Source organism: Suricata suricatta, chromosome 3 (assembly GCF_006229205.1).
Source record: "Suricata suricatta isolate VVHF042 chromosome 3, meerkat_22Aug2017_6uvM2_HiC, whole genome shotgun sequence".
Lineage (NCBI taxonomy): Eukaryota > Metazoa > Chordata > Mammalia > Carnivora > Herpestidae > Suricata > Suricata suricatta.
The window spans coordinates 33170754-33185439 of record NC_043702.1 but is presented as its reverse complement, the minus strand read 5'-3'; the positions used below and the strand labels follow the sequence as shown (position 1 = coordinate 33185439).

Sequence of the window (14686 nt, the reverse complement as noted above, 5' to 3'; positions counted from 1 at the left end):
ATATATCATTAGAATCCCTATTTGATATAGAGCCTAGAATACATATTTTGAAAAGCTCCCCAATCCTCAGCCAAAAAAAAAAAAAAAAGTCTCACATCCAGGTTAAATTTCTTATTTTAAATTCCTATCTAATCTCTCCTATAATGACAAATTTGTATATAAAATCACTTTAGTTTCTACCAATACTATTTTTTATATGCCTGCAAGGTAATACCTTTAAATACAGAAATACAGTGGTGTTAATAATTAAAATCAAACACTACCGTATTTCTTCAACCCTATAACACTACTAATTTTAAGACTGTAATTTATTAACAAATTTAAGTAGAAAATAAGAAACAAACCTTTATTAAAATGAAAAACGTTTAACTAAAGGACAAGAACATAAGCTTACCCATATAATCACACATGACTTTTTAAATTATCCTCTATGTTTCTGGACATCTTCGTTCTACTAGCCACAAGGCACACTCTCTCAGCTCTCTGTTTATGTCTAGATTAAACTCAGGTCAAATGTCACTTCCTCAAAGAAACTCCCTCTACATACTATACTTACATTGGCTTCCCCAAGTTCCTGTTCCTTCCAGCTCCTATCATTCTGTCCATTTTCATAGCAATAAGCAAAATCTGTAATTATTTTACCTATTTGTTTACTTATTATTGTCTGTCTTTCTCAACAGAATCTGTACTTCACAGAGAAGGTTCTATATCTCAGGTGTGAGGCACATAACAGGTACTCAAACATCTACTGATTTAGTTACTTGTGCTCATGAACTCATTTATTTAGCACCTTAAATAATGACAGTTTTATTTTGGCCATAATAAAACCTGAGATTTCTGCCTGCTTTTTCTAGATGATTAAGCTTAATAATTTTACTTTTCTAAATTAAATAAGGTTGGAAGTTAATAGCTTCTTTTAAAAGCACCCAAAAACTTCTGACAGACAGATATTCTCCCAGATGCATCAAGCAGTAATATCAACCTTGTTCAGGTTTGAAATTAGAGATTGAGGGATTTGGCAAATTCTCTTTGAATTAATTGGCATGTGTCAGGCAATCTTTGGCGGAGACCATTATTCACTGCAAAGCTGTATTATACTGTGATATTTTATAGACATTTTAAGCAATAATTCACAGATGGATACTCAATTAAAATTTAACCTAAAAATAAACATTAAAAAAATTTTTAATAAAAAAATTTAACCCAATATAGTGCTACTAATATCAATTGAAATGATAAATGAATAAATGAATACACAAAGCTAACTTCTCAAAATACCAATTAAGGATGACTGTTGCTATTTCACAATTTACTTGCCTGGTTGCTGAAGTGTATTCACCCAAGACGCATCTTGATTTCAAAAATGTTAAAATGTGATGAAAATTATCTTAAAAGTAAGGAAAAAGTGGGGGCACCTGGTGGCCCAGTCAGTGAAACATCCAACTTCAGCTCAGGTCATGATCTTGTGGTTCATGGGTTTGAGCCCCATGTTGGGGGGCTCTGTGTGGACAGCTCAAGTCCTGGAACCTGCTTCAGATTCTGTGTCTCCCTCTCTCTCTGCTCCTCCCCCACTCACACTCTGTGTCTGTGTGTGTCTCAAAAATAAACATTTAAAAAAATGTCTTTAAAGGAAAAAGTAAATTATTAGTGAGCCTATTAAGTATGAACATTGAATCAGTTGTTTTCTATATTTTATATTATTTAATAAGGCAGTAGAATCTAGTGATTTAGAGCAGTAGTCAACTTTTTGCCTCAGAACCTCTTTTCACTCTTACACTTAGAAAGTTTATTAAATGGTCTGTTCATGTCTTCTGCCCATTTCTTCACTGAATTATTCATTTTTTGGGTGTGGAGTTTGGGGAATTCCTTGTAGATTTTGGATACTAGCCCTTTATCTGATATGTCATTTGCAACTATCTTTTCCCATTCCATTGGTTGCCTATTTTCTTGATTGTTTCCTTTGCAGTGCAGAAGCTTTTTATCTTGATGAGGTCCCAGCAGTTCATTTTTGCTTTTCATTTGCTTGCCTTTGGGGATGTGTCTCACTGGTAGGGATTTATCCAAGGGATACAGAAGTGCTGACGCATAGGGGCACATGTACCCCAATGTTCACAGCAGCACTGTCAACAATAACCAAATCATGGAAAGAGCCTAAGTGTCCATCACCCAATGAATGGATCAAGAAGATGTGGTATATATATACAATGGAGTATTACATGGCAATGAGAAAGAGTGAATTATGGCCATTTGTAGGAAAGTGGATGGACCTTGAGGGTGTCATGCTAAGCGAAATAAGTCAGGCGGAGAAGGACAGATACCATATGTATGCACACATAGGTCTAACAGGAAAACAGGAGAAACCTAATGGAGGACCATGGGGAGGGAAAGGGGGAAATCATTTTTAAAAATAAGCCCATTACATGTTAACATAGTAGGTTTTTTTTGACATAATGTTTTAAAGTCAAATTTTACTTTTCCAAAACAAAAGCAAATTTGGTGAGAAGAGTAGTGTTCATTGCTTTACGTTTTTTGCAAATCTCCTAATTACTTCTGCATTCAATCTGTTGCTGCAAAACTTCACTGAATATTCATCAGAGAATAACAATGAAGGCAGCAAATACTGTTAGTATTAATATAAAAAGCAATTTTGATCCCACAAACCCACTTAAGGGATTCCCAGGGCACACTCTGAGCACAGACAATCTGGCTCCAGATTGTTTAAGGGTACTATTACTACAGCTATGTTTCAACCCACTTACCCCCTTACTAGGTATGTGTAAGCCCTCTGTGCTCTTTCTCTGATTTCAAAAAGAAGGATAATAGCAGCACAATACTTATTTCATATAATTATTGTGTACTTAGAATAGTTCTTATCGGGGTACCTGGATGGCTTGATCTCGCGGTTCATGAGTTTGAGCCCCGCACTGGGCTCTGCACTAACAGCATGAACCTGCTTGGGATTCCCTCTCTCGTCCCCTTCCCAACTTGTTCTCTATCTCTCTTTCAGAATAAATAAAAATAAACGAAAAGAATAGTTCTTATCATAAGTAAACACTATAAATGTTTACTACAAGTACTATATACTTTATTTTTCCTGACACTATATACAGTACTATAAAACAGCCTCTGTTATTCCCAACTAATAGATAAGAAAATTTAAATAAGGTCGAGTGACCCACACAAGGTAACACAGTTGAAATGATAAACTCGGATTTTAATTGAAGGCCTATTCCAAAACCTTTGGTTGAAAAATGTACCTTGGCCCCTTTCTTATACCTCATACTCCTCCCCACAGTTTTCTATGTCCTGGCCATATGCTTTGTCTTTCTATAACTTCATGCACCCCAGGGATTCTTTCCAGCCTAGAATGCTGTCCTACTACCACTATATAAATAGCAGGCTTCTTCCAATCCTTTAATCTCAGCAGCCCTTTCTTGACCACTTTGTCTAATAGCATCCTTTTCTCCCTTCTCTATTTTCCATTCCAACAAATATGGTTCATTCCCTTCCTAGAGCTTTAGATTTTACACCTAGCTTCTTAGATCTTATTACTTATTATCTATCTTCCCTATTAGATGGTTAAGTTACATGAAAATGGTCCATTTCTGTTTTGGTCACATTTGAGTGTTCACTATGTACTCGAAGATAACAAACATACTATGGTATCTAGACTTAATGGTAGGTACTAAGGTGTATTTGTTGAATCAATGAACCACATTGCTTATGTAACCTTGGACAAATCAATTAAATCCTTCGGGTTTTAGTTTTACTTACTACATCTAAAATCCTAAAAATATTTGAGTACCTTTATTTGAAAAATAGAATAATACTGGTTACAGAAAAATTTTGTAAATATGGATTTCCTAACTGTTCTCAGTACCTTAGTATCTGGAGGTAGCTATGAATATAGTTATAAATGTACTACAAATTTTCCTTTTATTTAACCAATGTATAATTCTGAAGATTTTTTTTCCTACCATATATTATACCCATCCCATACCTGGTATATAAAAAGTATATTTAAAAGCAAAAATCAAGGGGTGCCTGCCTGGCTCAGTAAGTAAAGCATGTGACTCTTGATCTTGAGGTCATGAGTTCAAGCCCCATGTGGGCTCCAGAGATTACTTAAAAAAAATTATTACTTTACGGTGCCCCTAGGTCGTTCAGTCAGTTAAGTGTCCAACTTCAGCTCAGGTCATGATCTCGTGGTTTGTGAGTCTGAGCCCTGCATCGGGCTCTATGCTGACAACTCAGAGCCTGGAGCCTGTTTTGGATACTGTGTCTCCCCCTTTTTCTGCCCCTCCCATGATCATGCTCCATCTCTCTCTGCTTCTCAATAATAAATAAATGTTACACAAATTTTTTTAAATTATTACTTTAAAAAAATTAAAGTCTTAAAAGCAAAATTGAAGCTGATTTCCAGCATGCAGCTCAATTTGGGCCCATACTGCCTTACCTTCAGAGTATCTAACAAAGTAAAAAGATATCACAGAAAGTAATTATATTTTTGATGACCACGGTAATGGCAACCTTTATTGGAAAGCCCTGAAAACAACATAATGAACAAAACAATAAACTGCTGGAATGTGATCTGAAAGAGGTCAATAACTCCTCAGGAAGTCAATACTCGCCAGGAAGCAAACGCATGGTACTCATCCAAGTACAATACATTTCCATTGCCTACACAGGTAGAAATTGTGTCTTAGCTGACAGTAAGCATGCATCTTTTTCAGAAATTGTCAATTTATAGAGAAGCAGATTATAAAAGGCAGTACAGCCTAATGGTTAGAGTATGGGAGTCTGGCTCTAGACTGCCTGAGTTCAAAGTCCTGTTTCATGACCTAGAAGCTATGTATCCATGGGAAAATTACTTAACTAATTTATGGCTTCAAATTCCTCATTTATAAAAGGGGAATAATGTAAGTACCTATGTCAAAGGGTTTTTTTTTTTTTTAAGATTAAATAAGTTAACACATCTGTGAGCAAAACTAATTATGGTAATGGCTCTCAAGGGTTTCTAGTAGACCAAAATTATTGGATAAACAAAGCTATACAATTACCAGGGAAACATACGAAATAGTAAAAAATGGTTTTGTTACTGCAAAGTTTCAAACTAGGCCAACAACTATGAAAATAATTCAAGGTACAAGTCTGAAATTTGAGCATTCAAGATGTACGCTTATTGTAAATACCAACTTCTCTAAAAAAATAACCAAAAAAAACCCTACAGCTGTACCATTCAATATGGTAGCCACTAGCTACATGTGGCTATTTAAATTTAAATAACATAACCCAACATAACATAACATAACGTAAGATTTAAAGATTCAATTCCTTAGTTGCACTAGCTACATTTCAAGTGCTCAGTAGCTACATGTGGCCATATTGGAGAATACAGATAAAGAACACAGACATCATCACAGAAATTGTGTTGGATAGGACTAATCTCAATGTGGCTGCATAATACAATTATGCAGAGTATTCAATTATTCAGTAACTATAAAGATTAAGCAATACAGTTAAAAGACAACTATTAAAAACTATTAGAAAGTATTTCAAAAGTAAAACTCAAAGGCAGTAATTAAGATGTGATTATTACAAGTCTCTTAGGTAAAATTGCTAAATAAATAGAAGCTACCCACCAAAGATGACCAAAAATTCTAACATGTCAAATTGTATGCAAAATTCATTCTTTATCCTTTAAAAAGTTAAATTTCATAATTTTACCTCTGTTTTAAGATCAGTTTTCTAAAGGAGGAGGTGGCACAGGGATGCGGCAGAATTCAAGTGTGGAATTCATTTGTTGAGACTTTAATATTTTCCAGCTCTATAAAAAAATAAAAATTAAAAACTGTGAAATACTGAGATAATATTCGCATGAAAGTAATAAAAAATCAATTTTAATAAAACATTTATAATATAATTTATCTATTTTTTAAATAATTAGGTATTTTAAAAATTCTATAATGACTAGCATACTCTTGTGTACCATCATTAAACAAAATTTTAAAAATAGCAGATTTAGAGAAATGAAGTTTGAGTCTTAGTTTCAAATTTCTCATTAATTATAAGACCTGGAGTAGGTGATTTAGATATTATGGAGCTTCATTTGAATAATTTATAAAATTCAGTCCTCTTCAGTCAAGAATTCTATGAATCCAACTTTTGGAACATGTTAGTGATCTCTCTGTCTCTCTCACACACACACACACACACACACACACACACACAAAAACACATCATTAAAATTTCAATATGTGGTATAACATCAAGCTTACATAATAAATATCAATGGATGAGTCTGACAGTACTAAAAATTTTACAATTTTTAAAAAGAACATAGAAAATGCTATTACTTAAATTTTTAGTACAAAAACATACTAAAACTTATTAAATCAGGGAAAACCCTTTTCAATTGCTAAAAGTATGCTTTCCTCAGAAAGCAGAAGCTATTATCAAGCACCTGCTGACCACATTATACTCTACCACTTTAATTCAAAGTTGTATCACAACTTTAAAATCTGAAACACTGGGGCACCTGTGTGGCTCAGTCGGTTAAGTGTCCGACTTCGGCTCAGGCCATGATTTCACAGTCCATGGGTTCAAGCTCCACATAGGGCTCTGGGCTGATAGCTCAGAGCCTGGAGCCTGCTTCGGATTCTGTCTGTCTGTCTGTCTGTCTGTCTCTCTCTCTCTCTCTCTCTCTGCCCCTCCCCAGCTCACTCTCTGTCTCTCTGTCTCTCTCTCTCAAAAATAAAAATAAAGACATAAAAAAAAGAAAAACAAATTTAAAATCTAAAACACCAAAAACATTAACATTTTAAAATATGTTCATTAACAAAATGATTAAAAATACAAATAATACCACAATAAAATTCTCGTGGAGTTAACATTATCATTGCAAACTCTCTGATGTTTTTCAAACTAAAGATGTGTCAGAGCCTAATCCAACCATAGTAGCTGACTTTTTATCTCTTATCTATTGACTATCACATCAGTTTTCATTTCATGAGTTCTGCAAGTGGGTGAAAAAACTTGAAGAGGACTAACTAAGAGAATATCTCTGGAAATATATGCAAGAAACTGGCCATACTTTGGAATGGGGCATTTGACGTCAAGGAAATTCCCTTTTTGTACTTTGGGAATTTGGAGCCATCAAGGCAATTGCCACATTTTGAAGTAGTTTAACAGGCAGACTTGAGAACTATACTGGGAATCTCTGTAGAGATGAGTTTCCAACAATCTTTCAGGGTTAAGAATGTGTATACTCACTAGGTTCTCAATTTAAAGGGGGGGGGGGAACAATAGGGCAAGGGATAAGTAACAGAGTTTTATTAAACTTTAACACAGCTTTAAACAGTTCACACAGCTTTAAAACAGTTCAACCCCTGACAGATAAATTGGAAGTAATAAGCCCCTCAGCCATTTGAGCAACAGAAAAAAGAAAAAAAAAGAGGGGGGGGATCCTGTCAGGAAGATAACTGTCTGAAGCCTCTATGGTTCTATCATATATAAGGGCTAGCACACAATCAAAAATTACTAAATACACTAAGTGACAAAAACATGACCAATAATTAAGAGAAGACTAGACAGAATCAGATCCACAGATGATCCAACAATAAAATTCACACACAAGGACAGCTATTTAAATAATTCTGGGAGTGCCTTGAACATCTGGCTCTTGGTTTCAGCTCAGGTCATGATCTCCTGGTTTGTGAGTTCAGGCCATGTGCCAGGCTCCACGCTGACAGTACAGAGCCTGCTTGGGATTCTCTCTCTCCTCCTCTCTCTACCCATTAACAACTTTAAAATATTAGTATTATAGCAAAATACAATTAAAAAATAAAATAATTCTCAATAACATACTAAATAGAGAAAAAAATTGACAAAATTGATGAGATGGAATATTTCACCAATGAAATGGAATGTAAATTCTAAAACTGAAAAATACAATATATGAAATTAAGAACTCAATATATTGGTTGTAGCAAATTGGACACAGCAGACCATAGGATTAGAAGGTAAGTCAGTAAAAAATACCAAACTATAGCTTGAAAAAGAAAGTAGAAAAGAAGAGTAGAGGGAGGGGAAAAGTTGGAGGAGAGATTTAAGATAAATGGAAGACATTCTCAAAATGTCTAATATACATATAATTGAGATTCCAGACAAGAGGAGAAACAGATATAACCAATATTTAAAGAATAACAGAGTTTTACAAAACTGATGAAAGAAATCAGTTCAAGGATTCAAGACACTCTGCCAACTCCAGACAGAATTACTCAAAGAATAACATACCCAGAATATCATCATCAAACTATAAAAGGAATGAGTGAAAGAAGAGAAAATATAAAAAGCATAGAAAAAAATTCAGTTGGCCTTCAAAGAAACAATAAGATTGATGGCAAATTTCTCAAGAGAAACAAAAGAAACCAGGATGTAACAGAATGATAGTTAAAAGGACAAAAGAACTGCCAATCTAGAATATACTAAATATCGTTTAACTAATCAGCAAAAATATCCTTTAAAAATTAATGTGGGGTGCCTAGGTGGCTCAGTCAGTTAAGCGTCCGACTTTGGCTCAGGTCACAATCTCACAGTCTGCATAGGGCTATGGCTGACAGTGTGGAGCCTGCTTGGGATTCTGTCTCCTTCTCTCTCTGCCACTCCCCCACTCATACTGTCTCTGTCTCTCTCAAAATAAATCAATCAACTTAAAAAAAATTTTTTTTTTAAATCCAGCACGATGCTTGTTTTAAAAATTAAGTTGGAAGGGCGCCCGGGTGGCTCAGTCGGTTAAGCGGCTGACTTCAGCCCAGATTATGATCTCATGGTCTGTGAGTTTCAGCACCACTGTGCTCCGTGTCTGTGCTGACAGCTCAGAGCCTGGTGCCTGCTTCAAAGTCTGTGTCTCCCTTTCTCTCTGCCCCTCCCCTGCTCGTGCTCTGTCTCTCTCTCTTTCAAATATAAACATTAAAAAAATTTTAAATAAAAAAATAAACTTTAAGATAGGATTATGGAAATTATCCTGTATGAAAAACACAAAAAGATTGATGCGAATAGATGTTAAGAGACCCATCCACCAACAAGTAGATCAAGATATGCATTGTGGAAGTCCTATAAGGAGAAGACAGGGAAAGAGGTAGAGAAAATATTTATTTATTTATTTATTGCTAAAACTTTTTTTTTTAATTTTAGAGATAGAAAACAGGAGAAGGAAGGGGGAGAGGGAAAGGGAGGAGGAAAGAGAAAGGAGACAGAGTGAGAGAGAAATACTCTTAAGCAGATCCAATGTGGGGCTCAATCCCACGACTGTGGGATCATGACCTGAGCCAAAATCAAGAGTTGGATACTCAACTGACTGAGCCACCCAAGCACCCTAGTAGAGAAAATATTTAAAGAAATAATGGCTGAAAACGTCCCAAGGTTGATGAAATACATGAATATAAACATCTAAGAAGCTCAGTGAACTCCAAGTATGAGGAACTCAAAGAGATCCACACTGGGACCCATTGTAATCAAACTGCTGAAAAACAAAAAGGATCTTGAAAATAGCAGGACAGAAGTGGGTTGTCAGATAGAAAGGAACTCTCAATAAGAGTATAAGCAGATTTCTCATAAGAAATTTTAAAGCCCAGAAGGCAGTGAGCTGATATATTCTAAGTGCTAAAAGAAAAAAACTGGCAACCAAGAATCCAACATCTGGCAAAACTATTCTTCAAAAGTGAGATAGGAAATAAGACATTCCCAGATTAAAAAAAATAAAGCTGAAGGAGTTCATTCCCACTAGACCTGCCCTACAAGAGATGTTCGAGGAAATCCTATAAAGTGAAATAAAAAGACATGATAATAAACTCAAAGCTGTGTGAAGAAATAAAAACCTCAGCAAAGGTAAATAAAGGCTAATATTATTGTAACAATGATTTATAACCATTTTTTTTAATGTTTACTTACTTATTTTTGAGAGAGAGAGAATGTGTGAGGGAGGGAGGGCGAGAGGGAGACACAGAATCCAAAGCAGGCTTCAGGCTCTAAGCTGTCAGCACAGAGCTTGACATGGGGCTCCAACTCATGGACTGTGAGATCATGCCCTGACGTGCAGTTGGATGTTTAACTGACTGAGCCACCCAGGTGTCCCTATAGCCATTTTTTACATGATTTAGGAGGCTAATACATTAAAAAGAACTATTAGTCTAAAAGCTAGTATTACTGTAACTTTGGCATATACTTCCACATTTTGTTTTCTACATAATTTAAGAACCTAATACATTTATTTATTTGCAAACACTTCTTAATTTGTAAAAGATGTTTAGGAGGAAAGCTGTATCTGCTCAAGGTAGGGGTTTTACATGACTATTTCATTTATGTTCCATGCACTTGAGAGGCACTGAGATTAATTTAAATATGACTGTCCCATGCTTATAATCATAAAAAGATTACCATGATTGCACAGTGAGGTATAGTTTCCAACCCTGATATTTACTTGTTGTCAACTAGATCAAGACTAATGCATTTAAAAGAATTGTTTATGTACAAAGATGCAATCAACAACTAAAAGGGGTGGGAACGGAAGGAATTAGAGACTTATTATGTTATTGAAGTTAAATTAGTGCAAATTCAAATTAGTGTTATAACTTTAAGATATTAAATGCAACCTCCACAGTAACCACATATACAAACAAAATCAGCTATAGAATGTACACATAAGGAAATGAGAAATAAACTTAAACATTTCACTAAATCAACTAAATGCAAAAGTGATGCAGAAATATAGAACAAAAATACAAAATATGTAGAAAACAAATAGCAAAACTACAGAATTCCACATCAGTAATTACTCTAAATGTGAATGGATTAAACTCTTTAAAAGAGTTTGGCAAAACAGATAAAAAGACATGATCCAATTATACGTTATCTATAAGACTCACTTGAGATCCAAAGACACAAATTGAAAGTAAAAGAATGGAAAAGCATAGCCCACACAAATGGTAACTCAGCGAGATCAAAGACGACTATACTAATATCTGACAAAATAAACCTTAATTCAAAAAAGAGGACATTATATGTAATAAAAGGTTCAATACAGCAAGAAGACAAAACAATTATAAACATTATGCACCTAATGACAGACCATCAAACTATTTGAAGCAAAACTGACAGAACTGAAGGGAAAAATATTTGGAGACTTCAATACCCCATTTACAATAATGCACAGAACAAGCAGACAGAAGGAAATTGGGAAACAGGATGTAAATAAGATAATAATCCAACTAGATCTAACACACATATACAGAACACTCTACAAGAGCAGATACATTCTTCAAGTACAACTGGGCCACTTTCCAAGATAGATCATATGTTAGGACACAAGTTAAATACCAATAGATTTAAGAAAAACAGATATCACACATAGTATCTTCTGGGACCATAACAGGAGTAAGTCAGAAGTGAACAGAAGAAAAATGGGAAAATCCATAAAACTGTAAAAATTAAATGAAAGATTTTTAAACAACCAAGAATCCAAAGTAGAAATCACAAAATAAATTACAAAATGCTTGAGACAAAGGAAAATAAACACACAATATACCAAAATTTATGAGATGCAGCAAAAGTGGTGCTAAGGAGAAAATTTAGAATTATAAATGCTTACCTTAAAAACAAGAAAGCTCTCAAATCAACAACCTAACTTTACAACTTAAAGAACTAGAAAAAGGGGCAACTGGGTGGCTCAGTCAATTTAGCATGACACTCCTGATTTTGGCTCAGGTTCATAGTAATGAGTCCTGCACCTATACCAAGAAGCCTGCTTGAGACGCTCCATTCCACACCCTCACCCCACCCACCCACACGTGCATGCATGCACGCACGCTTGCTTGCTCTCTCTCAAATAAATAAGTAAACTTGAAAGGAAGGAAGGAAGGAACGAAGGAACGAACGAACTAGGAAAAGGAGGAAAAAAAATAAGCCCAAAGCTAGCAGAGGGATGAAAATAACAAAAATTGGGGTGACTGGGTGGCTCAGTCAGTTAAGCATCCAACTTGGGCTCAGGTCATAATCTCACGGTTTATGGGTTCAAGCCCCCCATCGGGCTCTGTGCTGACAGCTCAGAGCCTGGAACCTGCTTTGGATTCTATGTCTCCCTCAATCTCTCTCAAAAATGAATAAACATTTTAAAAAATTTAAATCTTTAAATAAAAAAATAAAAATCCATTGGTGATGTAAATCTGAGTTTACTTTTAAAATATAACAAAGATTAACAGAGATAAATGAAATAGAGAACAGAAAAACCATAGAGAAAAAAACAAAACCAAAAGTTGGTCCTTTAAAAAGATTAAGAAAATTGACAAAGTTTAAGGAGATGGACTAAGAAAAAAAGAGAACATAAAATACTAAAATTGGAAATGAAAAGAGTAAGATTATGACTGATTCTATAGAAATAAAGAGAGTTATAAGTGAGGTCTATGAAATATTGTACACCAATAAACTGGAGAACCAAATTGCTGGAAATAAACTACCAGACTAAATCATAAGAAATAGAAAATCTGAATACATCTATAACCAATAAAGTGATTTACTCAGCAGTCAAATATCTTTCTCAGAGAGAAAGGAAAGTCCTGGACCTGATGGCTTCACTGATGAATTCCACCAAACATTTAAAGAACTAATACCAATCCTTCTCAAACTTCTAAAAAAACAAAAAAAACAAAAAGAAAAACAAAAACAAAACAGAAGAAGCAGGAATATTTCATAAGGAGGTTTTATAAAACACAGTTTTTATTTTTTTTTTAATTTTTTTTTGTTTTATTTATTTTTGATACTGAGAGAGACAGAGCATGAGAGGGGGAGGGGCAGAGAGAGGAGGAGACAGAACCGGAAGCAGGCTCCAGGCTCTGAGCCAGCTGTCAGCACAGAGCCCGATGCGGGGCTCGAACCCACAACCGTGAGATCTGACCTGAGCTGAAGCCGGAGGCATAACCGACTAAGCCACCCAGGCGCCTCAAAAACACAGTTTTTAAAGACACTGGCACACATAATGAAGAACAAGGAAGTTGTCCATTTTCCTTCCCTGGGAGAGTTTCCAGGCTGCGGTGCAAGGAAGGAAAAAGCAGGTGGAACATGGCTGACTCTCTGAGTTAAGGAGGTCAAGCTGAAAGTCCACACTGACCAAGTATTAGAGTTTGGAAGATAGAATAAAAAAGGAAAGAGCAGGGGTGCCTGGGTGGCTCAGTCAGTTAAGTGTCCGACTTCAGCTCAGGTCATGATCTCATGGTTTGTGAGTTCGAGCACCATGTCAGGCTCTGTGCTGACAGCTCAGAGCCTGGAGTGGGCTTTGGATTCTGTGCGTGTGTGTGTGCGTGTGCGTGTGCGCGCGCGTGTGTGTGTCCGTCTGTCTCTCTGCCCCAACCCATGGGCGTGCGCTCTCTCTCTCTCTCTCTCAAAAATAAACATAAAAAATTTTAAGAAAAGGAAAGAGCAACATACAGAAAGAACTGTAGAGATTTGTAAAAGGTTCTCTTCTCACAGTCAGATGAGAATTGATCAGCACATATGTGTGTGAGCCAGGGACAGGGAAGCAGGCAGGGAAAGAAATGCCGAAAGAATTAGAAGTAGCAGTGCCCAGAATTCATGCAGGGACAGAAGTAGCACCTACTATCACCAACCAGGCTGAAAATTGGGTAGAGTACATTAGAGATCTTTGTAAAGAATGGAGAATAATTAGCCCTTTACTGAACAAAGCTTCAGTAGTGCTTAATAAATTTTATAATCAAAACCTGGAATAATCAAACTGTTTGCCAATAATTTTATATCCCAGAGAAGTACTCAAAAACATTTATAGCAATACAAAAATATCCAGAACACCCCAAGGTAAAACTCACAGTATCAAGTATCCAATAAAAAAAAATTACCAAGAATGCAAAGAATTAGAAAAACAGGTGAAGAGAAAAATTGATCAAACTGACCCCAAATTAAGTGATGTTACAATGAACAAAACTTTAAAACAATAAATGATATTCAAACCATTAAGTACAGTCATAGAGCCAAAATTCTAAAAGTAAAAGCTATAACAGAAGATAAAAATTACACTGACTGGGAAAAATGGCACAGTAGACATTGCAGAAAAAAGATTAGTGAACTTGAAGACACAGCAACAGAAACTAGTCAAAATGAAACACAGAAAAAAGAGAATTGAAACAAAGCAGCAGTGAACAGGGGACAATTTTCAAGCAGCCTACAATATATGTACCTGGATTCCCCAAAGGAGAAAAGAGAGAAGAAAAGGGACAAAAAAATTTATTTTTGAAAGAAGCAGTGTTGAAAAAAATTTCTAAATTTTCTAAATTGGATTAAAAACTATTAACCTACAGTTCCAAGAAGTTCAATGAAACCCGAGCCAAGGCATATAAAGAAAACCACACCAAGGCACATTATAATTAAATTGCTCAAAACTAGTAATAAAGAGACCATCTTAAAACACCTAATGGGGAGAAAAAGACATTATGCACAGAGACACAAAGATAAGCATGACAGAAAAGATACAAGTGAGAAGACAATGAAGCATTATCTTTAAAATACTAAAAGAAAAACCCCCGTCAACCAAGAATTCTATAAACCAAAAATACCTCTCAAAAACAAAGGCAAAAAGAAGACTTTTTCAGACATATAAAAGCACTACAAGAAATGCTTTCTT

The 14686-nt window shown here is 35.3% G+C and overlaps 1 protein-coding gene across 4 annotated transcripts in view; it reads right to left on the bottom strand.

Annotated features, from left to right (window-relative positions):
- Nucleotides 1–14686, bottom strand: part of FAM126B (family with sequence similarity 126 member B) — a 78143-nt gene that overhangs the window by 46195 nt on the left and 17262 nt on the right. For all 4 annotated transcript variants that reach the window (XM_029934099.1, XM_029934102.1, XM_029934100.1 and 1 more), the window contains exon 3: nt 5728–5827. The gene's annotated coding sequence lies outside the window, so the exon portion shown is untranslated. The remainder of the gene's footprint in view (nt 1–5727; nt 5828–14686) is intronic.